This window comes from Hypanus sabinus, chromosome 2 (genome assembly GCF_030144855.1).
Source record: "Hypanus sabinus isolate sHypSab1 chromosome 2, sHypSab1.hap1, whole genome shotgun sequence".
Taxonomy (NCBI): domain Eukaryota; kingdom Metazoa; phylum Chordata; class Chondrichthyes; order Myliobatiformes; family Dasyatidae; genus Hypanus; species Hypanus sabinus.
Genome location: NC_082707.1, coordinates 112,699,947 through 112,727,514, shown reverse-complemented (window position 1 = coordinate 112,727,514; position 27,568 = coordinate 112,699,947). Strand labels below are relative to the sequence as shown.

General features: G+C 48.5%; 1 long non-coding RNA gene across 2 annotated transcripts in view; it reads left to right on the top strand.

Moving 5' to 3' along the window:
- LOC132382354 (uncharacterized) overlaps positions 1-27,568 on the top strand; it is a 113,780-nt gene that overhangs the window by 54,542 nt on the left and 31,670 nt on the right. Inside the window, exon 3 of one of the 2 annotated variants that reach the window (XR_009508290.1) lies at positions 14,399-14,536. The exons of the other annotated variant lie outside the window; for it this stretch is intronic. This is a non-coding gene — a long non-coding RNA (uncharacterized LOC132382354). Of the gene's footprint in view, positions 1-14,398; positions 14,537-27,568 lie in introns of those variants that run through there. 2 annotated transcript variants of the gene reach the window in all.

Genomic DNA, 27,568 nt, shown 5'->3' with positions numbered 1-27,568 from the left:
GGGGTGGAGGGGGGAGGTGAGAGTGTGGAGGGGAGGAGGACGTGGAGTGGGGAGGTGGGGGGGTGGAGGGGGGGAGGAGAGGGGGGGTGGGGAGGGGGGGGTGAGGTGAGGGGGTGGAGGGGGAGGTGAGGGGGTGAGGGGAGGTGAGGGGGTGGAGGGGGGAGGTGAGGGGGTGCTCACTGCTCGGGAGGTGAGGGGGTGGAGGTGAGGGTGTGGAGGGGGAGGAGGGGGTGGAGGGAGGAGGTGAGTGGGTGGAGGGGGGGAGGTGAGGGGGTGCTCACTGCTCGGGAGGTGAGGGGGGTGGAGGGTGAGGGTGTGGAGGGGGAGGAGGGGGTGGAGGGAGAAGTGAGGGGTTGGAGGGGAGAGGTGAGGGGGTGGGGGGAGGTGAGGGGTGGAGGGGAGAGGTGAGGGAGTGGAGGGGGGAGTGGAGGGGGTGCTCACTGCTTGGGAGTTGAGGGGTGTGGAGGGGGGAGGTGAGGGGGGGTGGAGGGGGGGGGAGGTGAGGGGTGGGGAGAGGTGAGGGGGTGGAGGGGAGAGGTGAGGGTTGGAGGGGGGAGGTGAGGGGGTTCTCACTGCTCGGGAGGTGAGGGGATGGAGGGGGGAGGTGAGGGGGTGGAGGGGGGAGGTGAGGGGGTGGAGGGGGTGAGGGATGGAGGGGAGAGGTGGGGTGGAGGGGGGAGGTGAGGGTGTGGAGGGGGAGGAGGGGGTGGAGGAGGAGGTGAGGGGTGGAGGGGAGGTGAGGGGGTGGGGGGAGAGGTGAGGGGGTTCTCACTGCTCGGGAGGTGAGGGGGTGGAGGGGGAGGTGAGGGGTTGGAGGGGGGGAGGTGAGGGGGTACTGCTCGGGAGGTGAGGGGGTGGAGGGGAGAGGTGAGGGGTTGGAGGGGGGAGGTGAGGGGGTTCTCACTGCTCGGGAGGTGAGTGGGTGGAGGGGGGGAGGTGAGGGGTTGGAGGGGGGAGGTGAGGGGGTACTGCTCGGGAGGTGAGGGGGGTGGAGGGGGAGGTGAGGGGTTGGAGGGGGGAGGTGAGGGGGTACTGCTCGGGAGGTGAGGGGGTGGAGGGGGGAGGTGAGGGGTGGAGGGGGAGGTGAGGGGGTGGAGGGGAGAGGTGAGGGGGTGGAGGGGAGAGGTGAGGGGGTACTGCTCGGGAGGTGAGTGGGTGGAGGGGGAGGTGAGGGGTTGGAGGGGGGGAGGTGAGGGGGTTCTCACTGCTCGGGAGGTGAGGGGGTGGAGGGGGAGGTGAGGGGGTGCTCACTGCTCGGGAGGTGAGGGGGTGGAGGGGGGAGGTGAGGGGGTGGAGGGGGGAGGTGAGGGGTGGTGGTCACTGCTCTGGAGGTGAGGGGGTGGAGGGGGGAGGTGAGGGGGTGGTCACTGCTCTGGAGGTGAGGGGGTGGAGGGGGAGGAGAGAGGGGGGGTGGAGGGGGGAGGTGTGGGTGTGGAGGGGGGAGGTGAGGGGGTGGAGGGGAGAAGTGAGGGGGTGGAGGGGGGAGGTGAGGGGGTGGAGGGGAGAGGTGAGGGGGGTGGAGGGGAGGTCAGGGGAGGTGAGGGGGTGATCACTGCTCAGGAGGTGAGGTGTGGAGGGGGGAGGTGAGGGGGTGGTCACTGCTCTGGAGATGAGGGTGTGGAGGGGGAGGTGAGGGGGTGGAGGGGAGAAGTGAGGGGGTGGAGGGGAGAGGTGAGGGGGTGGGGGGAGGTGAGGGGTGGAGGGGAGAGGTGAGGGGGTGGAGGGGGGAGGTGAGGGGGTGGTGGGGAGAGAGTGAGGGGGGTGGAGGGGGAGAGGTGAGGGGATGGGGGAGGTGAGGGGGTGGAGGGGAGAGGTGAGGGGGTGCTCACTGCTCGGGAGGTGAGGGGGTGGAGGGGAGAGGTGAGGGGGGTGGAAGGGGAGGAGAGGGGGTGCTCACTGCTCGGGAGTTGAGGGGGTGGAGGGGGGAGGTGAGGGGGTGGCGGGAGAGGTGAGGGGGTGGAGGGGGAGGAGAGGGGTGGAGGGGGGAGGAGAGGGGGGTGTTCACTGCTCTGGAGATGAGACGTGTGGCTCTGAACCGATCTCGGGTTCTGGAGCCTCCTCCTTGGTGCTTCTAGGAATTGTCTTTGTATTTATTTATTTCTTACATCCAAGGGAGTAAAAATCTTTATGTTGCATCTCCGTTGCAATGTACAAGTAATAAAGGGGGGAAATGTGGGAGGATATTGGCCAGACCCTAAGATTGTTTTGGATACATGTGTACAGTTGGATGTGCAATCAGATCAATGTGTATTGATCAATCTGACAGCCCTGGTGGAAGAAACTGTCCTGGAGCTTGTTGGTCTTGGCCTTAATGCTATGATATACCACTTGCCAGATGGTAGCCGCTGAAATAGTTTGTGGTTGGGGTGGCTGGAGTCCCCGATGATCCTCCGATCCCTTTGTATATGCACCGGCTGTTGAAAATGTCCTGAATAGAGGAAAGTTCACATCCACAGTAATGCTGAGCTGTCTACACCACTTTCTGATTTCAGGGACTTCAGGAGGTGGTTCTGACAGCTCTGAACACCTTTATTCTCCAACAATTGACCCTGCTCTCCTCAACTGATCCAAGTGTCATCTCCAGATAACATTAGACACAATCTCCACCGTATTGGAGAGTGATCCAGTTCTGTCAATCTTTCCAAGTACCCACTTTGATCACCTCTGTAGTTCCCTCATTAGGACTGCTTGTCTAGGAGTGAAACATCGAACCTCCTTGTTTGAAGAGCCCTCAATTTGCCTCTACTGTTTGACTGGGTTTGAGGAGATCCAAGCAAGAGTGCGAGGGACAACCCAGGAACAACATGGCAGGTTGTTGGTTGAGGAGCGTGCTGCATTGCGATATCCATAGAGGAAATTTGCTGTCATAGGATGTATCTGAAAAGACAGAAAATAAATTGACAGAAAATGTTTTTTTTCTCAATTTGCATTTCCTGATGACGTAGGAAATCACGATACAGATGGTTTTTGTCTGGATGCCATCTCCTGTATGCACAGAGGGTCACCTGTATATGGGGAATGTCAGTGGGGAATGGTGTTCTGTGAGTCAGTGTGGGTCAAATATCTTCCTTCCGTGCTGTAAGGAAATCATGTAAATATGGGAAAGGTCAGGCAGCATTAGAGGGACAAGGAACAGGATCTGCAAACGGTATACAGAGACTATCCTTGCAGGATATAAAGGTGAAGAGAGGAACAGAGTCAGGAAGTGATCAGCACCTTCTTGTAGCAGTGATGAAACTCCAGCTGAGAAGCAGTAAGACCAGAACACATGTACAAAGGCACTTTGATGTTGAAAGCTCCAGGACACTTCACCATTCAGCTTAAGAACTGATTCCAGGCCTTTCAAGAGCAAACACTCGGAAATCTGCAGATGCTGGAAATTCAAACAACACACACAAAATGCTGGTGGAACACAGCAGGCCAGGCAGCATCTATGAGGAGAAGCACTGTGGACGTTTTGGGCCGAGACCCTTCATCAGGACTAACTGAAAGGAAAGATACTAAGAGATTTGAAAATGGTGGGGGGAGGGGGAAACGCGAAATGATAGAAGAGCGGAAGGGGTGGGATGAAGCTAAGAGCTGGAAAGGTGATTGGCGAAAGTGATACAGAGCTGGAGAAGGGAAAGGATCATGGGACAGGAGGCCTCAGGAGAAAGAAAGGAGGAGGGGAGCACCAGAGGGAGATGGAGAACAGGCAGGGTGATGGGCAGAGAGAGCGAAAAAAAAACAAACAACTAAATATGTCAGGGATGGGGTGAGAAGGGGAGGAGGGGCATTAATGGAAGTTAGAGAAGTCAATGTTCATGCCATCAGGTTGGAGGCTACCCAGCCTGTATATAAGGTGTTGTTCCTCCAACCTGAGTATGGCTTCATCGTGACAGTAGAGGAGGCCATGGATAGACATATCAGAATGGGAATGGGACGTGGAATTAAAATGTGTGGCCACTGGGAGATCCTGCTTTCTCTGGCAGACAGAGCATAGGTGTTCAGCGAAACGGTCTCCCAGTCTGCGTCGGATCTCGCCAATATATAAAAGGCCACACCGGGAGCACCGGACACAGTATACCACACCAGCCGACTCACAGGTGAAGTGTCGCCTCACCTGGAAGGACTGTCTGGGGCCCTGAATGGTGTAGAGGGAGGAGGTGTAAGGGCAGGTGTAGCACTTGTTCCGCTTACAAGGATAAGTGCCAGGAGGGAGATCGGTGGGAAGGGATGGGGGGGGGGGGGATGATGAGTGGACGAGGGAGTCGCGTAGGGAGCGATCCCTGTGGAAAGCAGAAAGGGGGGGAGGGAAAGATGTGTTTGGTGGTGGGATCCCATTGGAGGTGGCGGAAGTTACGGAGAATTATACGTTGGACCTGGAGGCTGGTGGGGTGGTAGGTGAGGACAAGGGGAACCCTATCCTGAGTGGGGTAGTGAGCGGATGGGGTGAAGGCAGATGTACGGGAAATGGGAGGGATGCGTTTGAGAGCAGAGTTGATGGTGGAAGAAGGGAAGCCCCTTTGTTTAAAAAAGGAAGACATCTCCTTGGTCCTGGAATGAAAAGCCTCATCCTGAGAGCAGATGTGGCGGAGATGGAGGAATTGTGAGAAGGGGATAGCATCTTTGCCTTTCAAGACTTGACGAGGATGAGTTAGTGGACCAGATCGACACAATGTGGAAACGGATTGCCTCAGTCTTTAAGGAGAGCAGTAAGGCTTGTCGAGGATACAGAGCTGGAATGAAGAACAAAGAATGTACACAGCAGGAAATACGGACAGCCTCAGAAGAAAGACAGAAAATTAAGAAGAAAGTGTTAGATGCAAAGTAAGCATGAATTAAAAAGAAACTTCAACTAGCATACACTGAAGCTAACAAGAAAGTGAAGAGTCTTTTAGAATGGATAAGGGAGTCTACATAGAAGACCTTGCAGAGGTCAGTTGAGGTCATCAGGGAAATATGTACAATATTTCAAAATTAGTATGCAGAAGGTTCCAGTCCAGATCCAGCGGTTCTGTGAAAGACAAAAATGGTCTGCTTTTGTCAGCTGAGAAAGAGCAAGAAGCACGATGGACTGAGTATTCCAGAGAACTACTGAATAGTCCACCACCAGATGAAGAACCTGACATACAAGAGGCAACAGAGGACCTTGACATTCACACAGATCCACCCAAGAAAGCACAGGTTGTCGTGGCTGCGATTAAATCACTGAAGAACAGCAAAACTCCAGGACATGATAATTTGAACTCCAAACTGTTCAAAGCTGAACCAAAAGTTACAGCGGTCATCACTGTTTACCACAATCTGGGAACGGGGACAAGTGCCCAAAAACTGGACAAAAGGAGTTATTGTTAGGATCCCCAAGAAAGGAGCACTAAGTGATTGCAACAACTGGCGTGGCATCACACTTCTGTCAGTGGCCAGCAAGATCCTTGCTAAAGTTATTGTCCAATCGATGACAGATGCTGTTGATGTGTGCTTGAGGAAAGAGTAAGCTGGCATCAGGATACATGGAAGCTGTGTCGACCACATCATTTTACTACATAACATCATAGAATAGTGCACAGAGTGGCAGAAACAATTGTATGTGAACTTTGTGGACTCTGAAAAGGCTTTTGATGGCATTCACATGGAAAGCCTCTAGCAAATTCTCAGATCACACTGAATCCCTTCCAAAATTGTCCATCTTATCCAGAATTTCTATGCTAACTTTACTTGCAGTTAGGGACTGCAATTTGAGCTTTGAAGTCAAGACAGGAGTCAGGCAAGCTCCTTTAATGTTGACGATATTGTTTAACCTGGTGATTGACTGGGATGTGAGGCAAACAATGAAAGATAAGCCGAGAGGCATTAGGTGGACTCTCTACTTTCGATGACCTTGACTCTGCGGATGATCTCCACTACCGCATACACACCAGCGCATGCAAGAGAAATCTCAGTGCCTGTGTACCTTTGGTGGACAGCCTGGTCTCGGAGTCAGCCAGAGAAAGTCTGAGAAAGTCTCAGTGTAGAGTCTCCTCCTCCTGTCACGGCATATAGCCTCCACTTACCCAGCACCAGCAGATTCACCCACCCAGGGCAGCATTATTTGGCAGGATGGTGGGACCAAGGGCGTCATCCAGTGCAGACTCAGCAAAGCTGGAGACATCTTCAGATCAGTGAGTGACATACAGGGATTAACCAAGTACAATGTCCACGCCAAGGTGAAGCTAGACCTGAGCTGACTCTAGTGTGGGTCAGAATGCTGGCACATGGCAGAGAATGACCTTGCCAAGCTGTCACCATTCCACAAGCTTCCGGAAGATCCACCATATTTTCTGGCCAAGAAAGATCTCCAACCGCGCCCTACTCCTTCAGTGTCAGCAAGAAGACATGGCCACAATCATCATGAGGAAATGATGGAGATGGATTGTCACAGGATGAAAAGAGAGGCAACTCCATCAAGACAGCACTTCATTGGATCCCTGAAGGAAACACAGGAGACCAAAGGCAACTTGTCTCCGTACCATCAGGGCAGAAATGAGGACCCTGAGCAACACCTGGGGCAGAATAGAGAAGATGGCCAAAGACAGACAGAGATGGAGGACCATCATTGCTGCCCTAAACGCCTGTGGCGTAACAGGCATTTGATGATGATGATGAATTCACAAATCACTACCCCAGTAAACTGAGATACAAAATAAAATTTACTCTTGTAGAATTTATCTGAAAAGATAGTAAATAAATTGACGGAATTTTTTTTTCAATTTGCATCTGCTGATGACATGGGAAATTTTGATAGTGGTGGTTTTGTCTGGACACCAGCTCCTGTGCACACTGAGGGTCACCTGTATATGGGGAATGAAGTTGCTCTGTCAGCCAGTATAGATTCAATAGGCCAAATGTCTTCCAAATGTGCCAAGAGGAAATCATGAAAATATGACAAATGTCAGGTGGCATTAGTGGAATGGGGAACGGGATCTGCAAAGTGCAACCTCGACTCTGTTGCTATCACTACAGGTACCTGCTGAGTATCCCCAGCATCCACACCTCATGTTGCCTCTGCTTCTAATCATAGTGGGTTTCTCAGTATGATAATCTCTTACCCTTCTCCCCTCTCTAGCTCTGCTGTTGGTTATCTGACATCTATGCCCTGCTCGTTTGGTGTATTGCCACACTTCTGTATGGCCTTGCAGCTCTGTGAGAAATCCCTGCTCCTTTGATACCACATTTCTGTAATCCAAGCCCCAAATCCAGGCCATCCCCCTCTTGAACAGACACCATCACCCCACCCTGAGGCTTCTCCAATTACCCAAGATCGGTCTCAAGCTAAGATCAAGGACATTCTCCAAGGCTGCCTGACCTTGAAATATAATCACTTCTTCTTACTTCTGCTGAATGCAGCCTGCTGCTTTTTGCTCGCCATGGCAGCAGTTTCCATGGTAACTGCTGGCTGAGGAGGATATTGCACACTGGCGCAGTTTAAGGCATCAGAATGGTCGCTGGGTCCTGTGTTGTTCGAAGGCAGGTGATGAGTGATGTGGAGAGGGACAGCTGGCTGCACAGATGTGTCCCAGCTGTCAGCTCTAGGACCTGAGAGCACCAGTGGAGACAGGAGAAGAGGATTAAACTTCCCACACTAAGGCTAGGATTGGCAACAGCTTCCATTCACCAAGTATGCACAGAGTCTCCAAGCATTTCTTATCTGGCCTGCGCACATCTTATCTGTAAACACTTCTGGAATGATTAGAATTGACCACAGCACCTGAACTTGGATCTCTGCATGGCTTTGATGTGCAGGTCCCATCATGGAATCATAAAGCCTGCTGTCAGCACTGACCCAGTTACACTGACAGCATTTTGTTCTAGAGGAACAGAACCTTATCTTCTGTCTGAGTAGTTTACAACCCAACAAGAGCTTTCAGTAAACTGCTTCCCCTATTCCACTTCTCTCTCTCCCAATCTACTCACTTCTTACACTCACCCCAGTCCCTACCATTCTGTTTCTTTCCCACTTCAGTTGCAGCCTCTGTCATTACTTCCACTCTCCCCTCTTCCATCTGCCTATCATTCCCCCTCACCTGGATCCACCAATCATCTCCCAGCCTCTGTCATTACTTCCACTCTCCCCTCTTCCATCTGCCTATCACCCTTTTCACCCAGATCCGCTATCCGGCGCCCCCCAAAGGGTCATTCACCCCTCCATATGAGTCGACCCAAAGCACCAGCTGTCCATTTCACTCCACAGATGATGCTTGAGATTTTCCAGAATCCTGTTTGTTGCCCTATTTTTAAAAAATTCTCTCCATTTTCCCATCAATTCCACCCAGAATCTCCCCTTCACCTGGGGGTCAGTTAATGCACCAACCCACACATGTTGTATGTGAAAGGAAACTGGAGCAAATGGGGGTAACTCACAGGGTCACAGGGAGAGGGTAGTCAGCATTGGAGATCAGGATTGTACTCGATTCCTGGAGCCGGGAGGTAGTGGTCCCACAGTCCTCTCCAGTGATGCTGCCCGGTAGGGCAGAGGGAGTGTTGAACTAGTACCTGCTGTGGGCTCCAGTGTAGTGGTGCTGGTTAATGGAATTACTGCTGCCTGTCACTGGAATAAGAAGCCAGTGAGTCAGTGCGGGAAGCAAAGGTGATGAGCAAGTGTAGGAACTGTCATCAGGGGGAGGAAAGTTGGTTGTTGGACAATTAATGGCTTTCTGTCAGTCTGGTGATAGTCCGGTACCTGAACTGGGGGTGCCAGAACACTTTCATTTAGTTAATATGGCCAGATACCTACCTGCTTGAGGCGTCCTTCTGAATCCAGCCAGTTACCTCTACCAGTACTGCTGCATTCCCTTTTATCTGAACTCTCAGCATGACTCCTGCTTACCTTTCCATTATCTACTCTTCCCAAATCCATCCTGTTCATTCCCCTTCTCAGCCCATCCCACTGTACGTACCGTTCAGTCGGATTTGGTAGCACTGCTCCTCAGCCTCTTGTAAGTGTTCTGTCTGGACCCTCAAACCCCGACCTGGGGAGTATTTTCAATGTTCCCGGCTTCCAGCTCTGGAATACCAATATATTGCAAAAAGCCTTTGCAACTTCAAGTGGAAAATAAAATCATTTATCATTTATAATCCTCCTAATGTTCAAACATTCTCAGCTCTATAAGCTCCATCGCAGCTAATAATAACAAAGCAACTCTCTGATTTTCAGAAATTCCATTGTGGAAAACTTCCGTTCTGTAGCTAAGCTCAGTGCCAGCCAATGACTTCACAGTCCAGCCCAAGCTCTGCTAGAGAACAGGTCCTTCCTTCGATCACCAGTGACTTAGTGTCTAGACCACAGGGTGTGGCAGGCTCGCCACAGTGCCCCTCTTCCTCCTATCCTGGCAATGGGACAAGTCAGACAGCTGTTTTAACTGCAGTAATTCTTTGATTTCAAGGCAGTTTCTTCATCTACAGTACCAAGAATTCATTTATAAAACAAAACCCACCAGAACATTTCTTTGGCTTAAGAGTTATGATTAATGAGAGTCAGAGAAATTCTTCACACTGCGGGTGTAGCCAGTTTGATCAAACTGGGAGAGAACGAGGATAACAAGTGAAATGAGAATGGAGCCAAGTGCCTAACCATCAGTGGCCCTGCAGTGTTGAACAGTAACAGCTCACTACAGCTGGAACCAGAGCAAGTGGGCGAGGTACTAAATGAATCTTTCTCACTGGTATTCACCAAGGAGTAGGACAAAGAGAACACTGACATCAGGGAGGATTAATGCTGATAATCTAGGGGATGTCGAGGTCAAGAAGTAATATATGTTGGGTCTGTTGAAGAATATTAAGTTCAAGTCACTTTTTATTGTGATTTTGACCATAACTGCTGGTACAGTACACAGTAAAAATGAGACAATGTTTTTCGGAACCATGGTACTACATGACACAGTACAAAAATTACACTGAACTACGTAAAACAACACAAAAACTACACTAGACTACAGATCTACCCAAGGCTGCATAAAGTGCGCAAAACAGTGCAGGCCTTACAATAAATAATAAACAAGACAATAGGTACAGTAGAGGGCAGGAAGTTGGTGTCAGTTCAGGCTCTGGGTTTTGAGGAGTCTGATGGCTTGGGGGAAGAAACTGTTACATAGTCTGATTATGAGAGCCCGAATGCTTCGGAGCCTTTTCCCAGATGGCAGGAGGGAGAAGAGTTTGTGTGAGGGGTGCACGGGGTCCTTCACAATACTGTCAGCTTTGCGGGTGCAGTGTGTGGTGTAAATGTCTGTAACAGCAGGAAGAGAGACCCCGATGATCTTCTCAGCTGACCTCACGATCCATTGCAGGGTCTTGCGATCCGAGATGGTGCAATTTCCGAACCAGGCAGTGATGCAGCTGCTCAGGATGCTCTCAATACAACCCCTGTAGAATGTGATGAGGATGGGGGGTTGGAGATGGACTTTCCTCAGCCTTCGCAGAAAGTAGAAACATTGCTGAGCTTTCTTTGCTATGGAGCTGGTGTTGAGAGACCAGGTGAGATTCTCTGCCAAGTGAACACCAAGAAACTTGGTGCTCTTAACGATTTCTACCAACGAGCCATCGATGTTCAGCAGAGAGTGGTCGCTCTGTGCCCTCCTGAAGTCAACAACCATCGCTTTTGTTTTGTTCACATTCAGACAGGTTGTTGACTCTGCACCAGTCCGTTAGCCGCTGCACCTCCTCTCTGTAAGCTGACTCATTGTTCTTGCTGATGAGACCCACCACGGTCATGTCATCGGCGAACTTGATGATGTGGTTCGAGCTGTGTGTTGCAGCACAGTCATGGGTCAGCAGAGTGAACAGCAGTGGACTGAGCACGCAGCCCTGGGGAGCTCCCTGTGCTCAGTGTGATGGTGTTGGAGATGCTGCTCCCGATCCGGACTGACTGAAGTCTCCCAGTCAGGAAGTCTAGGATCCAGTTGCAGAGGGAGGTGTTCAGGCCCAGGAGGCTCAGCTTTCCAATCAGTTTCTGAGGGATGATTGTGTTGAATGCTGAACTGAAGTCTATGAACAGCATTAGAACGTACGAGTCTTTTTTGTCCAGGTGGGCAGGGCCAGCTGGAGGGTGATGGCAATGGATAAGTCCTTATGGGAATTATAACAGGCCATTGAGAGAGTAAGGCGAAGAGATTACTGAGGCCCTGACAAAGTTCTTTATATCCTCTCCCGCTACAGTCAAGGCCCCAGAGGAGTGCTGTTCCTTTTTTTAAGAAGGGCAATAGGAATAATTCAGGAAATTATAGAGCAGTGAGCCTCACATCAATGGTAGGGAATTTATTGGAGAGGATTCTTAGAGATAGAATTTGAGTTCATTGGCCTTATGAAGGACTGTCAACATGGCTTAGTGCAGGGCAGGCCATGTCTTACTAATGGCCGAGGGTTTTGAGAAGGTGACCAAGAGGACTGATGAGGATAGAGCTGTGGATGTTGTCTACAGAGATTTTGGTCAGCATTTGATGAGATCCCATATAGTAAGCTGATCCAGAAGATTAAGACACGTGGGATTCATGGTGACTTGGTAATTTGGATTTAAAGTGTCAAACTTGCCTTGGCCGTCAGAGACTATGTGCAATGGCGGAAGGGTGTTATTCTGGCTGGAGCTGTGTGACTACTTGTGATCTGATCTGCAGGAACCAGTGCTGGGACCTCTTGTTGGTGATATACATATAAATATAATTGGCTTGGGCAGAAATATAGATGGGCTGATTACTGTGTTTGCAGATACACAAAAATTGCTGAAGTTGTGAATAATGAAGAAGGTTGTGAAAGGATAGAGCATGATATACTGTACGAACGTTTGTAGATTAGTTCCAGATATGGGAGGAGAAATGGCAGATGGAGTTTAATCTGAGCCACTGTGAGCAGTTGCACTTTTAGAGGTCAAACAGAGGTGAAATGTAGACAGATCCTAAACAGTCCTGAATTTGCACAGCAGGATCTAGGCATCCTGCTCAATAGATCCTTGAAGGTAGTAACACATGTCGATAGGGTGGTAAAGGAGGAATGTGGCAATCCTGCCTTCATCAGTTGGGACATTGAACATTACAGTTGGCAGATCATTTTGCACCCATATAGAGCTTTGGTTAGGCCTCATCTGGAGTATCGTGATTGCCCCATTGTAGGAGGAGTTGGAGGCGTTGGCCAGAATTAGAATTTAAACTATCAGGAGAGTTTGGACAGACTTGGATATTTTCTGTGAGCTGTTGGAGGCTGAGGGTAGACCTGTTGGGTGTATATTAAATTAAGACAGGCACTGATAAAGTCAATAGTCGGACTATTTTCCCCGGGTTAGAAATGTTCTATACTAGAGGGCATAGCTTTAAGGTGAGAGGGGAAGGTTTAAGGGAGATGTGAGGGGTAAAACTTTCCCAGAGAGTGACAGATGCCTGGAACTGTCTGTCAGGTATAATAGCAGAGACGTTTAGACAGATCCATGAACACAAAGGGAATGGAGGGATGCGGAATATGTGCAATGCATGGGTTTAGTTTCATTGGTATCAAGAACATACAAATATAAGAAAAAGGGGCAGGAGCCTGCTCTGCCATTCAGTAAGATCATGGACACAACTCCATCTACCTGCTTTTCCTCATAACCCTCAATCCCTCCCCCCCCCCATGCAAACATCTATCTAACTGGGTCTTAAATATATTTAATGAGGCAGCCTCTGCTGTCTCCCTGGGGAGAGAATTCCTCTCTGGGAAAAGGCAGTTTAGCCTCACCTCCATTACTGAACCTACTCCGCAGTCCTGTGTCCTTTATCTATGTCTGTGTCCTCTAGTTTCACTTTGGGAGCAAGTGGGAGCAGTGCCTCAGCAAGTTGGGAGTGTTGGACAATGAGGGGTGATTTTATAAAGGTCTATAAAATCATGAGGGGCATCGACAGGGTGAATGTGCACAGTTCCCCCCCCCCCCACCCCAGGTTGGGGAATCCAGACAAGAGGGTGCGGGTTTATGGTACCTGAGAGAGGTCAGTAAATGGAGCAAGCTGCCAGAGGAAATGATTGAGGCAGATATATTAACATTTTAAAAGCACTTGGACAAGTCCATGAATTGGAAAAGTTTAGAGCAGGAGTTCCCAACCTGGATTCTACAGTACCCTCAGTTCGTGGTAAGGGTCCATGGCATAAAAAAGGTTGGGAACTGCTGGCTTAGAAGAGTATGTACCAAATGTATGCTGGTGACAGTGACAAATCTTTGTCAGCATGGACCGTTTGGACTGAAAGCCCCCTTCCCTGCACTATGGCTGACTCTATGAATCTGTCTTTCATAATTTCATATGTTTCTATAATACTCCTCTTGCTCTCTGAACTCCAGATCTGTTCAATGTGCTGTCCAACCGTACTGGAGGCCAACACAAATCAACTTCCTTTCCTCCTGCCAAGAAAGTTGTTAGCAAAATGAAGCTCTTGGACAATTTCCACAGTCTAAGTCAAACATGATGTTGCTGCGGGAACAGGAAGGAGGATAAGGCCATTCAGACCGTCCAATCCCTGCTACAATTCACATGGCTGTGCACCATATTTCTTTGGCTTACTTTTCTCCCCAACTCTGACAGCCGTCTGCTTCCTGACCTGCCAAACAGTCCCACACTTCTCTCGCTTTATTTCAGACTTACAGCATCTTCAGAGCTTTGCTTTTGTAAAATCCACCCCATCTCCGAATTGCAAGCAGAACAAGTGCCACACCTGCCCCTACAACTCCTCCCTCACTACCAAACAGTCCTCCCAGATGAGGAAGCACTCCATTAGCGAGTCTGTTGGGGTTAGATACTATATCCAGTGCTCCCACTGTGGCCTCTTGTACGCTAGTGAGAGCTGACATGGACTGGGAGACTGCTTCGCCAAGCACCTACGCTCCATCTGCCAGAAACAATAACATCTCCCGGTGGCCACCCATTTCAATTCCACTTCCCATTCCCATTCTGACATGTCAGTCCATGGCCTCCTGTACTATACTGTACTCCAGTATGGCTTCCACCTCAGGGTGGAGGAGCAACACCTCATATTCCGTCTGGATAGCCTCCAACCTGATGGCATGAATATTGATTTCTCAAACTTCCAGTAATGGCCCCCCCCCCCCCTCCCCGATCTTCACCATTCGCCATTCCTGTTTCCCTCTCTCTCCTTACCTGCCCACCTCCTCCCCCTGGTGCTCCTTTCTTCCATGGTCTTCTATCATTCCGATTAAATTTCCCCTTCTCCAGCCTTTTATCTCTTTCACCAATCAACTTCCCTGCTGTTTAATAACTCCCTTCCCCATCCTGCTTTCACCTATCACCTGCCACCTTGAACTTCTTCCTCCCTTCTCCCATCTTCTTACTTCAACTTCTCCTCTTTCTTTCCAGTCCTGATGAAGGACCTCGGCTTGAAACATTGACTCCTTTGGAAATATTCTTTTCCACAGATGCTGCCTGGCCTGCTGAGCTCCCCCATCGTTTTGTGTGTGTTTCCCTGGATGGTCCAGTTGGCTGACAGCACTTCTGGGAGAAACCTCTGGTTATTAATTTGGTCCTGAGCTCCCTAATTCCATAGTACAACCCACAAACACTACCTCAATATTTATTCTCTCTTTTTGCAGTACTTATTTAATGTAAGTTTTAATGTATTAATTTTGTGTTGTAATCTGTAGTATTTTTATGTATTGCACTGTTCTGCCACCACAAGAAACATATTTCACAACTGTACTGTGCAAAATCTGAGGCACATACATATAGCTAGGATGCCTAAGACTTTTGCACAGTTCTGTATGTCAGTGATAGTAAACCTGATTCTAATATCTTGTTATGTTTAATTCATTTATAGTTTCTCTAGGCCAACTGCCTTACTTGCTTTTAATATTTTAAGTGAAATGTCTCATCTATCCTTAATTGGAAATTCATGAAACCTGTCCTCATAGTGTAAAGCTGCCAAGCCTGGTCTTAGTCACTGAGGAAAGGGGAGCGTGCGGTCTGTGAATGCGGGGCCTTGGGAATCTCGGAGAGGTTGGAGGGTGGGGAGAGAGGGAAGGAACCCAATCCCTGGCACCTGGCAGGGAGTGCCCAGTGACAAAGCCATCTCCCCTTTCTAATCTTAAGGGATTGACTTTGGCCACAGGTGGTCTGTCCGGAAAATGATCTGGTACCACACTTACACAACTGACCAGGAGCCAGAGGAACTAATGAAAATCTGGCCAGGATCCAATCCTCATTGCTTCTCGTGCCTTCAGAAACTCTGAGAAATTTACTTGGCGTAAAAATTGTTTGATGATCATTTACTAGTTGTTTGAATGAACAGTGGGAGAGAGGGCAAGAATGTTACACTTCACTGAAGACAAATGACGGCAGCAAAGCAAACAGCCGTGTTTTCCTGATTAACTGTTCAGCAGCTGCTTGCAGCAATGGGCTTGTGGGCACCAGGAATGAAGGTGCTTGTTCCCGCAGCCCCTGCACTGCAAGGCCGTGGAGAAAGAGAGCACAACACTCTATGAAGGGCCAAAATCTCAGGGGGAAACTCTCAGAGCTGGGGTCAGAAAGGCTGTGCCACCAGATCTAACCGCTGCTCGGCTATGGTTGTAAGGGTGCAGTTTTCTTGCTGAAATACCTGGTCTTCATGCGAATAGGAAAGGTCCCACGTGGGAGGCTGGTCAAGAAGGTTTAGCCACTTGGCATTCAAGATGAGGTAGGAAATTGGATTAGACATTGGCTTTGTGGGAGAAGCCAGAGAATGGTAGTAGATGGTTGCCTGTCTGACTGGAGGCCTGCGGATAATGAATGCAGCTAGGGTCAGTGTTGGGTCATTTCTTGTTTGTCACCTATATATCAATGATCTGGATGATAATGTGGTTAATGGATAAGCAAATGTGTGGATGACACCAAGACTGAGGTATGGTGGACAGTGAAGAAAGCAATTATGGCATGCAGGGATTTGTATCAGCTGGAAAAATGGGCTGAAAGTGGCAGATGGAATTTCATACAGACAAGTGCAAGGTTTTGCAATTCAGTAGGACCAACTAGAGTAGGTCTTACACAGTGGGGTACTGAGGAGTGTGGTATAACAAAGGGATCTGGGAATACAGGTCCATAGTTCATTGAAAGCGGTGTCATAGATAGAGTCATAAAGAAAGCTTCTGGCACATTGGCCTTCAATGTATTGAGTACAGGAGCTGGGATGTTATGTTGAAGTTGTACATGATGCTGCTGAGGCCTGTGCGCAGTTTTGGTCACCACCTACAGGAGAAATGGAAGAGTCCAGAGAAAGTTTACAAGGATGTTGCCAGGTCTGGAGGACCAGAGTTATCAGGAAAGACTGAGTAAGTTAGGGTTGCATTCTTTAGAACATAGAGATTGCGAGGAGCTTTGATAGAGCTATACAAAATTATGAAGGGTATTGGAAGGGTAAATACAAACAGGCTTTTTCTGCTGAGGTTGGGTGGGACTACAACTGGAACTACAACGTGGGTTAAGAGTGTAAGGTGAGAAGTTTAAGGCAAGTATGAGGGGAACCTTCTTTACTCAGAGAGTTTGAGAATGTGGAACGAGCTACCAGCACTCATGGTGCATGCAAGCTCGATTTCAATGTTTGAGAGAAGTTTGGATAGGTGCATAGATGGGAGGGGTATGGAGGGCTATGGTCCCAGTGCAGGTCAATGGATGCAGCCAGTTTAAATGGTTTCAGCATGGACTAGATGGGCCAAAGAGCCTGTTTCTCACTTCTCTATGACTCTCTATCCCAGTGGACTCTTCAAAGAAACAAGCAAGAAATCCAAATACAGACTTTCCAAAAGTATTTTAAGGGGGCTAATCTGTCCATGAATTGAGTCCAAACTTGCACACCTCACTGACTGGGAGTGACGTCACCTGCTCTTTTAACATTGCTGGGTCTAAATAAACCCCGCTGGACTGTGTAAGCCCCTTCATTAGAAGGGCTGCAGTGGCTCAAAGAAGTGGGGAGTGTCCCCCACCTTACCATAGGCAACTAGGAATGGGCAATAAATGCTGGTCTTGTCAGTTACTCCCCAACCCCTAACAGGGGAGTGAGGGGTTAGGGAGACCTGCACTAAGTGAGGGTTGGACAATAGGGGAGACAGTTTTGGAGCTGTCAGGGGTCAGGGACAGTGAATGTTGCTGAGGGTTGGAGTCAGTGACCAGTGTAAGAGAGGTGGTTGCCAGCCTGGATCGGAACTCAGGGAGCTCAGTATCTCTGACCTGAAGACGACCATTAGAGAGACCAGAGAGGAGGATGGAGTTGAATGAAGTATCTTTACTTGTGGAGCACACAGGCTAGGAATCAAGGATTGCTACACACAGGGTAGGTAAACTCACACCTGAGCAAAAACAAACAAAGAGAAAGAACTAAAACAGAGATTAAAACATGGCACCAGTGCAGTGATAACTAAAACAAGACACAGGTAAAAATAATCAGCTATTTATCAGGGGAACGGGAGTGCTGGAGCTTGGAGGACTCTGGCACCCCCTGGTGATCAGCCCTCCCCCCCCCACCCCACAAGGTGATCTGGGAGGCAGTGGTGGAAGTCCGTGATCAGGTCCGGGTCCAGGATGACACGGGAGGGATTCCACGACCGTTCCTCTGGACCGCAACCCTGCCCATCCACTGGAGACGGGAGCCCAAAAGCCGACGATGATGTCTGCTGGCTGAGCGTGGATGATGTGAAGAGTCGGGCTTGTTTCAGTGGACTGCACAAAATGGGTTTTAAACAGGGGTTGATGTTCATGGCATGAGGCAACTGGAGATGGTAAGTGACTGGGTTGATCCCACAGAGAAACTTGAGCAGTCGGTGTAGTGTCGGTTTCCGAGACTCAAACGACAGAAGAAGGTCACTGGTGGAGGGTCAGGGCGGAACAAAGGCCCCAGCTGCCCTTGACGGTTGGAGTGTCCCTGTTCTTGCCGACAGGCCTTCAGCAAGGCTGCCTAAGCTTTCTTCCTCTCTTGTCAGCAACCATGGAACAGTTGTTCAGCAGGTGGGACTCTCACCTCGGACTCCTGCTTGGGAAACCGAGGGGGTGGATAACCAGACTGGCACTCAAAGGAAGACATCCCATTGAAGTTTGGTGCAGAACGTTATGAGCAAACTCTGCCCAGAGCAAATCATCACTTGCCCGACACAGGGCAGCTCGGCATCCGGTTGGTCCTCTCCATCTGCCCATTGGACTGGGGGTGAAATCCGGATGAGAGGCTCAGCGCAGCTCCAATGAGCTGACAGAAGACCTTCAAGAGCCAGGAGGTAAACTTAGGGCCTCAGTCAGAAACGATGTTCCAGAGAAAGCCAGGCACTCTAAACACGTGTTGCAATATAACATTGGCTGTCTCCTGAGCTGGGGGAAGCTTGGGTAGGGGCACAAAGGGGCAGGTCTTGGAGAACTCGTTCACCACCACCATAATTATTGTGTTACACTGCAATGGTGGCAAGCTGGTGATGAAATCCATGGAGATATGGGACAAGGAATGGGAAGGAATAGGCAGTGGATGTGATTTGGGTTCCTTGTTTTGGGCACAGCTGTGACAGACTGCCACATATGATTTAACATCCCTATACGTGCCTTCATGCCTGCTCACCAGGACTGCCTGTTGATGAACTCTGCTGTTCGAGCAGTGCTGAGATATGTGATGTGCGTCTCCACTGTGACACACCTGAATGGGCAGTGTTAGGGATGAGAAAAAGGCAACCCGCCTTAACAACACAGGTTTGGATCATTTCAGAAGGCCTTTGACAAGGTGCCATGCATGCGGCTGTTTAACAAGTTAGAACCCGTGGTATTAAAGGAAAGGTACTAGCTTTGATAAAGCAGTGGTTGATCGTCAGGAGGCAGAGTTGGAATAAAGGGAGCCTTTTCTGGTTGGCTGCTGGTTACAGGGTCTGTGTTGGGACTATTTCTTTTTATGTTACATGTCCATGATTTGAATGAAGGAATTGATGGCTTTGTGATCATTCTTGTGGATGATGTGAAGGTAGGTGGGAGGGCAGGTCGTTTTGAGGAAGTAGAAAGGCTACAGAAGTACTTAGATTAGGAGAATGGGCGAAGAAATGGCAGGTGGAATACAGTGTTGGGAAATATAAGGTTATGCACTTCAGTAGAGGAAATAAAAAGGCAGACAATTTTTCTAAATGTAGAGAAAATGAAAAAATCTGAGTTGCAAAGGGACTTGGGAGTCCTTGTGCCGGATTCCCTCAGGTTAGATTACAAGTTGAGTCTATGGTGAGGAGGGAAAATGCAATGTTAGCATTGAGAGGACTAGAATATAAAATTGTAATTTTGAGGGCTCACTTGGAGTATTGTGTGTAGTTCTGGGCCCTTATCCAAGAGAGGGTGTGCTGACATTGGACAGAGTTCAAAGGAGGTTCATGAAAATGATTCTGGAATTGAAAAGCTTGTCATATAAGGAGCATTTGGTGGCTCCGGGCCTGTATTCACTGGAACTCAGAAAGCTGAGAGGAGACCTCATCGAAACCTATGGAATATTGAATATAGAGTGGATCGGAAGAGGATACTTCCTATGGTGGGGGAGTCTAAGACCAGAGGACAAAAGCATCCTTTTAGAACGGAGATGAGGAAGAATCTCTTCAGAACATAGAACATAGTCTACAGCACAGGAACAGGCCCTTCGGCCCAGAATGTTGTACTGAACCAGCTAAACCCCCAAACACTAATCCCTTCTGCCTACACCATGTCCGTAATCCTCCATTCTCCTTATACCCATCTGCCTATCCAAATGCCTCTTAAAAGTGTCCAGAGAGTGGTGAATCTATGGAATTCATTGCCACAGGCAGAAGTGGAGGCCGAGTCATTGGGTATGTTTAACGCAGAGGTTGATTGATTCTTGATTATTCAGGGCATGAAGGGATATGGGGAGAAGGCAGGAGACTGGGGCTAAGAGGGAAAATGGATCAGCTATGACGAAAGGGCAGAGAAGAGATGATGGGCCAAGCAGCCTAATTCTGCTCCTATATCTTATGGTCTTACTTCCTGGTTCTGCCTCTTTTTGTTGTGTTCTCCAGACGATGGGCTCAGTTTCCCACTAGACCAGTGCCACCTGTCTGGCCCTTGGGAGGATGGGTTCTGGGATGGGGACCAGGACTGGTTGTTCAAGCACCCCGGAGTGGTGATCCACTATACTCTTTTTCCCACGAAGAAGAAGCTCGCACCAGCTGGAGATGTGGAGGGGCAGGTAAATCTGATGTTCTCCTCCAATGTCACCCTTTCTGGAGCTAACAGGAGTAGAGTCTTCCCCAGGCTGTACGGGTTCTAATCCAATTCCACAGTCATAGGTTCGATGAGGTGGGAGGGTTGTGGCCCTCATCTTACTAAAAACCTCCAGCAGCTCTGGAACTCGGGAGGAACTAAGGACAGCCCTGGAGGGGCAGGAGGCAACCTGGTAAGGAGGAGACTGACTGTGAAGTGCGCTGGTGGAGCAGTCAGCTTGTGGGTTGTGCAGGTCTGGTGATGAGGCCCAGGGAATCGGGTTCAGGCTCCCACTAATGATGTTCCAGAGTAACCCACACACCCTGACCCTGATATCACACCAGAAACATCTGTCCAGAGGGGGAGAATGTAACCCACACACTCTGACCCTGATATCACACCAGGCACATCTGTCCAGAGGGGTTGAATGTAACCCACACACCCTGACCCTGATATCACACCAGGCACGTCTGTCCAGAGGGGGAGAATGTAACCCACACACCCTGACCCTGATATCACACCAGAAACATCTGTCCAGAGGGGGAGAATGTAACCCACACACCCTGACCCTGATATCACATCAGGCACATCTGTCCAGAGGGGGAGAATGTAACCCACACACCCTGACGCTGATATCACACCAGGCACATCTGTCCAGAGGGGTTGAATGTAACCCACACACCCCGACGCTGATATCACACCAGAAACATCTGTTCAGAGGGGGAGAATGTAACCCACACACCCTGACCCTGATATCACACCAGGCACATCTGTCCAGAGGGGGAGAATGTAACCCACACACCCTGACCCTGATATCACACCAGGCACATCTGTCCAGAGGGGGAGAATGTAACCCACACACCCTGACCCTGATATCACACCAGGCACATCTGTCCAGAGGGGGAGAATGTAACCCACACACCCTGACCCTGATATCACACCAGGCACATCTGTCCAGAGGGGGAGAATGTAACCCACACACCCTGACCCTGATATCACACCAGGCACATCTGTCCAGATGGGGAGAATGTAACCCACACACCCTGACCCTGATATCACACCAGAAACACCTGTCCAAGTCACAATGGTCAATTCCATCCAGTTCCCACTGGAACATCTGTCTAATTCTTGCTGGGAGCATCACTTCCAGTTCTGCTGGTTAATCCATCCAATTTATGAGAAAGTGATCTGGACTTTTCATTAAAATATGTTACAAATAATTGTCAATATTTGGCAGTAAATGCTGTGTCATGTAAACCCAAGTGGCAAACACTGGGCAGAACTCACAGATCTCACTGTGTACTTGGGTTTCAGAGCTCTGGCACCAGCTGAGGGAATGTCGAGACTGGGAGTCTGCAGATGTGGGTGGATGAGAAAGAAAGGGAGGAAGAGAGAGAGAGAGAGAGAGGTGGATGGGTTGGGGCAGGGTGAGAGGTGATAAGACAGAGTGATAGATAAGGGTGGGATGGTGGGTGAAGAAGGGGTGATGGGACAGAGACAGGGATGGGAGTGTGTGGATACATTGTTACAGGAATGGTGACGCAGTAGTGATATAGACTGTTGGGGTTGACACAGAGCCAAAAACCAGCGAGAGAAGCTCTCCATCCAATCACATCCCCACGCAGAGGCGGCAGCCGCTCTGCAAGGCTCCATTAAGGTGGAAATGGTGGGAACCTCTTGAAAGTGAGGTGTTAATCCAGCAACTCGTTGAGGTCTTAAGAAACCAGAAAAAGCCTCTGATGGGGCAAGGAATGCAGTTCAGAAATAGCCCGCTATCTGCTGGGAATGCAGTGAGCTGAGACTTTTGATAAGTTCTGACGGCATAATGAGTTCAGAGAATTTTTTCCATGGGAATTGATTTATAAATAGATTCCATTTTGCTGAAGCTTGGCACTAAAATCACTTCAGTTTTCTTAGTTTGGGAGCAGATCCTGTTCACAGTGCAGCAGTTCAGGCACAAGGAATCTTTCAGTTATAACTGGCGCCTTTGATTACAGTGTCACAAATCTCCACACTTGTTGGGTAACTACCGGCATCTCATTTTTGGCACAGGCTTTCATTTCAGTGGAATATGCTTGACTGATGTTCATATGGGTATTTTTACACTCTGCTGTCATTTGGAGAGCCAAGACGAGGGAATTAACACCCTCACTGAGGGGTCAGAGGTGGAAAGGGAGGGCAGCTTCAAGTTGCTGCACATCAACATCTCAAAGGGTCTGTTCTGACCCCAGCACATTGATGCAATCATGAAGCAAGCCAGTGGCTCGATTTGGTTAGTAGTTTGAGGAGATTTGGTGTGTCACTAAAGACTCCTGTAACTTTCTGAATGTGTACATTCTGTCTGTTTACCTACACCCACGGATCCCACGAAGCTGCAGAGGGCTGCAGACTGAGCCAGCTCCGTCACGGGCAACAACCCTCCCCACCATCATGGTCATCTTCATGAGACAGTGCCTCAAGAATGCAACGTCCCTCATGATCCAGGATATGCCCTCGTCCAGCTACTGCCATCAGGGGCTGTACAGGAGGAGCCTGAAGACTCACACTCAGCAATTCAGGAAGAGCTCCTTCCCCTCCACCAGCAGACTTCAGGGCCCATTGTTGTGTAGTTAATATTGTAAGCACGTTGTTGATTAAGCATTCTTTATTTGTTTCAATAATTCCTATATGTAAAAGTGTGTGAATTGCATACATCACGATGTCACCATGTGATACCACGCCACTTGCCTCGCTTAAATTAAACTTAACATATGTGAGTTATCTCTGGCTCTCTTGTTTTTCTCCTAATTAGTTTAATGCTTTGGAGTTAGAAAACGTAGCATCCATGAACTTACAAGCATTACTTTGTTTTTCCAATTTTTGCCTGATTTATTTATTTTCATAATTTGCAGTAATTTGATGCCTTTGCACTGTATTGCTGCTACAAAACAACAAGTAAACCCGTGATAATAAATCTCATTCTGATCCAATAACACACTCTGCATTTCATAACAGGACCACACAACACAGGAGCAGAATTAGGCCATTCGGCCCATCGAGTCTGCTCTGCCATGGCTGAGCCATTTCCCTCTCAGCCCCAGTCTCCTGCCTTCTCCCTGACTAATCGAGAAACTATCAACCTCTGTTTAAACACACCCAGTGACCTGGCCTCCACAGCTACCTGTGGTAACAAATTCCACAGATTCACCACCCTCTGGCTAAAGAAATTCCTTCTCATCTCTGTTCTAAACAGACACCCTTCTACCTTGAATAAAACGGAACAAAAACATGCAAACGTCTAAAATTTAATGTATGAGGCGTGCAATTTTTCCAATGAGTGCACATGACCAGCAGTGAGCTCCACGATTTCTGTTCATTTCCTTGTCTGCTTCCTGATCATTTAATTTATGCTCAACTTCTAAAAACAGAAAAGACATTATTGATCAAATAATTTGATTCAGTGATTCATTATGAACAAATCTTCATCCAACAATGTCACCAGACTGCCTTGTCTCCCTGGAAACAGCCTGTCTTCCAACAGATCAGATGAGAGAGATCCTGAGCTGGGAAGAGGTGGATGAAGAGTTGAACTCAGGAAAAATTAATTACTTTGAGCTTTGCATTCGGTATGTTGGAGCACATTCACTCTCCTATCACTCGAGTTCTCTGTCCCAGGAGTCTCACCTGTGGCTGTCATTCATTCGTATCAACTAACCCTGTCTCCAGGACACTCTTACCCATGAAATGTCCTTTTTGAAAATCAGTGACTTAGGAGATTGCTGCTGATGTTATTAATACACCGTTCCATTGATGCCTGGAGTTGTAATTTACTGATTGATACAGGGCACAATTGCCAGATTGGTCAGAACTGTCAGCTCAGACAGAAGCTTTGCAAACTGAAATTATGACCATTCGTCAGGCCCCTTACAAAGTTCAAATGTAGAGAAGGCAGTTGATGTATTTATAGAAGCACTCTCAATATGTGGAGATAATGAGATCCCTGTGCTCAGTGGCAGCTCGTTTTTGTGGGGTCTCCGTCACACAGACTGAAACAGGACACCCTTCCCTGTGAGCTCTACTGTGTAACTTATCGGGAACTCCAATTTAACTGAGGAATAAATTACAACCTCCTTCCAGTGCAGGAGAACCCCGACATCAAAACCATGGGAAGTAGATTTGCCCACTTGCTTGGTCACTGTTTACTGACCAACTGTTGAAACGTTCTGCAACACAGAACAACAGAAGACTTCAGCACCACCAGCACTTGTCCGAGGATAGGTGCTATTGTCATGTTGAAAAGCTGAAGTGTTGGAACTACTTCACACGTCAAGCAGCATCTGTGGAGAGAGAGAGAGAGAGAGAGAGAGAGAGAGAGAGTGAGTGATAGAGAGTGGGACAGAGGCAGAATGAGGGAGGGAGAGAGAGAGGGAGTGACAGTAGCAGCGAGAGGGAGGGAGAGAGAGACAGACATAGAGAGATAGATCAATAGATAGAGTGAGTGAGAGATTGAGATAACTTTTCAGGGTGGTGATCTCCGGATAGTTAGAAAATCTCTGTTTTAAGGTGCAGGAAGAGAGTGATCTAAGGGACAAGCAGAGATTGAGAGAGACTCTTGTGTTTTGAGAGACAATGAGGTCATTCATCAAAGCTATTCAAAAAATTTGGAGGATCTGGAGATGAAATAATTGAGTACTGGGAAGGGGGATGAGGAAAAACAAATTCTGGGACACTGGAGATGAATTATGTTACAGATGTCACAAATTTTCAATAAATACTGACACTAACTTGATTTTTCTACTGCACCCTCTCTCCGTTCCCCGTGTGAGTGTGGTGCATGTGTAAGTGTGAGTGTGAGTGAGTGAGTGTTGTAGATGTGTATGAATGTGAGTGTTTGAGTGTGTATGTGTGAGTGTGCGTGGGTGTGTGAGTGTGCATGGGTGTGTGTGAATGTGTATGGGTGTGTATGTGTATGGGCATCATTCTGTTGGCTGATGGTGTGGTCTGCTCTGTTAAACCCGCAAGAAGAGAAAAGACCCTGGGAACAGTGGGCCGTGCAGGACTGTACCAGGATGGTGGGGCAGAGTGTAGCCTGCCACCTCAGCAGGTACACACTTACATACTCCACAGCAAATCAATAGCACAGGGTGAGATTGTTGACTCACCAGCACATGCTCTACATGCAACAGTGAAGCTTGGGAATGTTGACATGAGAGGAGTGTAGGGAAGCTGGTCTGCCACTCCGGTGCATGGTTTTAACGGAAGGTTATTGTCCTACAGGCTGAGGTATTAAACAGAAGTTCCTCCATCGTCTCAGGTGGATGTGTGAGATTCCACTACAGACACATAACATGACATCCAGGCCAGGCCATCTTGCAGTTTCCACCAGGCAGGAGTACAGAAACCTGAACCACCCGCCAGGTTCAAGAACAGTTAGCCATTCAGTTCTTGGAACAACTGCTAACTTGACAAAGAGCATCTTCTAAACAGCATTCACAAAGAAAGCATCATTGAGCATAAATAATACACAATTTGAACCAAAAGTAAGCCATTACAGTGCAACGTGATTGAGGTGCTCTCAGTGTTGCTAAACTGTAGTGATTAGTGTTTAGCTGGTTGAAGGGAAGTATAGTTGAAGGGAAGTAACTGTAGTTGAGCCTGCTGGTGTGGGATTTCAGGTTTATATACCCCCTGCCGATGGTAGCTGTGAGAAAGTGGCCTGGCCTGGAAGGTGATGAAGCAGCACCTCACCTTTGGTGGGGGATGATGACCCTTGGTTCATTTGGGCAGACTCAGATTCCTCTACCAGACCATGGTGTGAACAGTCATCATACTTCCAAGGTACATCTGTGGAACTTCGTTCAGTGACATGCCCTACCTCTTTAACCTCCCAAAAAAGTAATGATGCCAGTGTCCCTCTATGTGCTGTGCCCAGGACAGGTCATCCAATATACTAACGTCCAGGAATTTAAAGCTGCTGTCTCTGGTTATCCATGTGCACACATGGCTGGCAATATCCTGCAGCCACACTTGCCGCATTTCCAAACCAGATGCCCTGAGATTGTCAACAAGAAACATAGTCTCTGACTTCTGCAGGAAAGTGAAAGTGGCTTGTGGCTCAGGAATAAGCCAAAGACCCACAGTCCTGTGTCTGCTGCAGAGTCCAGTCCACGTCACATGGCTTTCCAGCTGTTTACCTCTTCATGGTGACTCTCCTAATTGGGTCTCAGAGCTGGTCACAGGGGCTAATGCCACAGCCATGACTCAAGGCTGAAAGGTTCGATTGTGAGAGAGCATTTACGTCAACATGCAGCTGTGAGTGAGAACAGTCAGATGGAGTTTGCATTATGTTGAAAGCAGGGCTCTTCACAGCTTAAAAATAAAAACACCCATTTGTCACAGATAGTCCTGACAATACTCCTTTTTCACATTTCCAAGGCGGATTCGCTTCAGGGATATTGTTCCTTCATTTCCTTAAATCAGACACGGTAGAATAATCCCATCACTTAACTGCAGAAGTGGTAGCTACATCAGTGAAGCTTGTCTCACTGTTTCATGGTTTAAGCAAGGATATAACAAAATGGCTATGCTCCTGTCCCCTCATCAGTGTGAGAGATCAGAATCAGAGTTATTAACACTGACTTAGATGATGCAGTCTGTTGTTTTGTAGTACAGTACAGTGCGAGGACGTAAAATTCAAATAAATTATACAAAAAAAGGGGAAAGAAAGAAATAATGGAACGGCTGCACAATTCCTCAACTTGGCAAGCATGGGCAACTCACTCCGAGGTAGGAGTACTCACTTCTGAGTCAAGAAAACTACGAGCTGAAGACGGTGAGGAAGGCGTTTGGCATGCCAGCTTTTATAAGTCAGGGCGCTGAGTTTAGGAGTTGTAATGTTATATTGTAATTGTGCAAAACTTCGGAGAGGCTGCAGCTGGAACCATCACAGAAAAGCTGGGCAAAATGCAAAGAAGATTTATAATAATGTTGCCAGACCCGAGGTGCTGAGTTTTATACATATATGGAGAGGCTCAACAATCTAGCAGTTTATTCCAGGAGAATTTTGGATGACCTTACAAAGGTGTATAGGGGTATAGGTAGGGTGAATGCACACTATCATTTTCCCAAAGAAAGGGAATAAAATACAGTGAGCAGAAAGACCTTAAAGTGTCTAGACGGGCAAGTCCTTCACACAGATAGTGCCAGTTATATGGAACGAGCTGCCAGAGGAAGTGGTTGAGACAGGCACAGTTATAACATTTAAACTGACTTTTGGACAGGTACATGCGTAGGAAAGATTCAGCGAGAAATGGGCCAAAAGCAGGTAACTCAGCTGGTCATCCTGGTCAGCATGAATGAGATGGGCCAAAGGGCCTGTTTCTGAGTTGTATAGGTCTATGGTTCTAAGTTTCACTCCA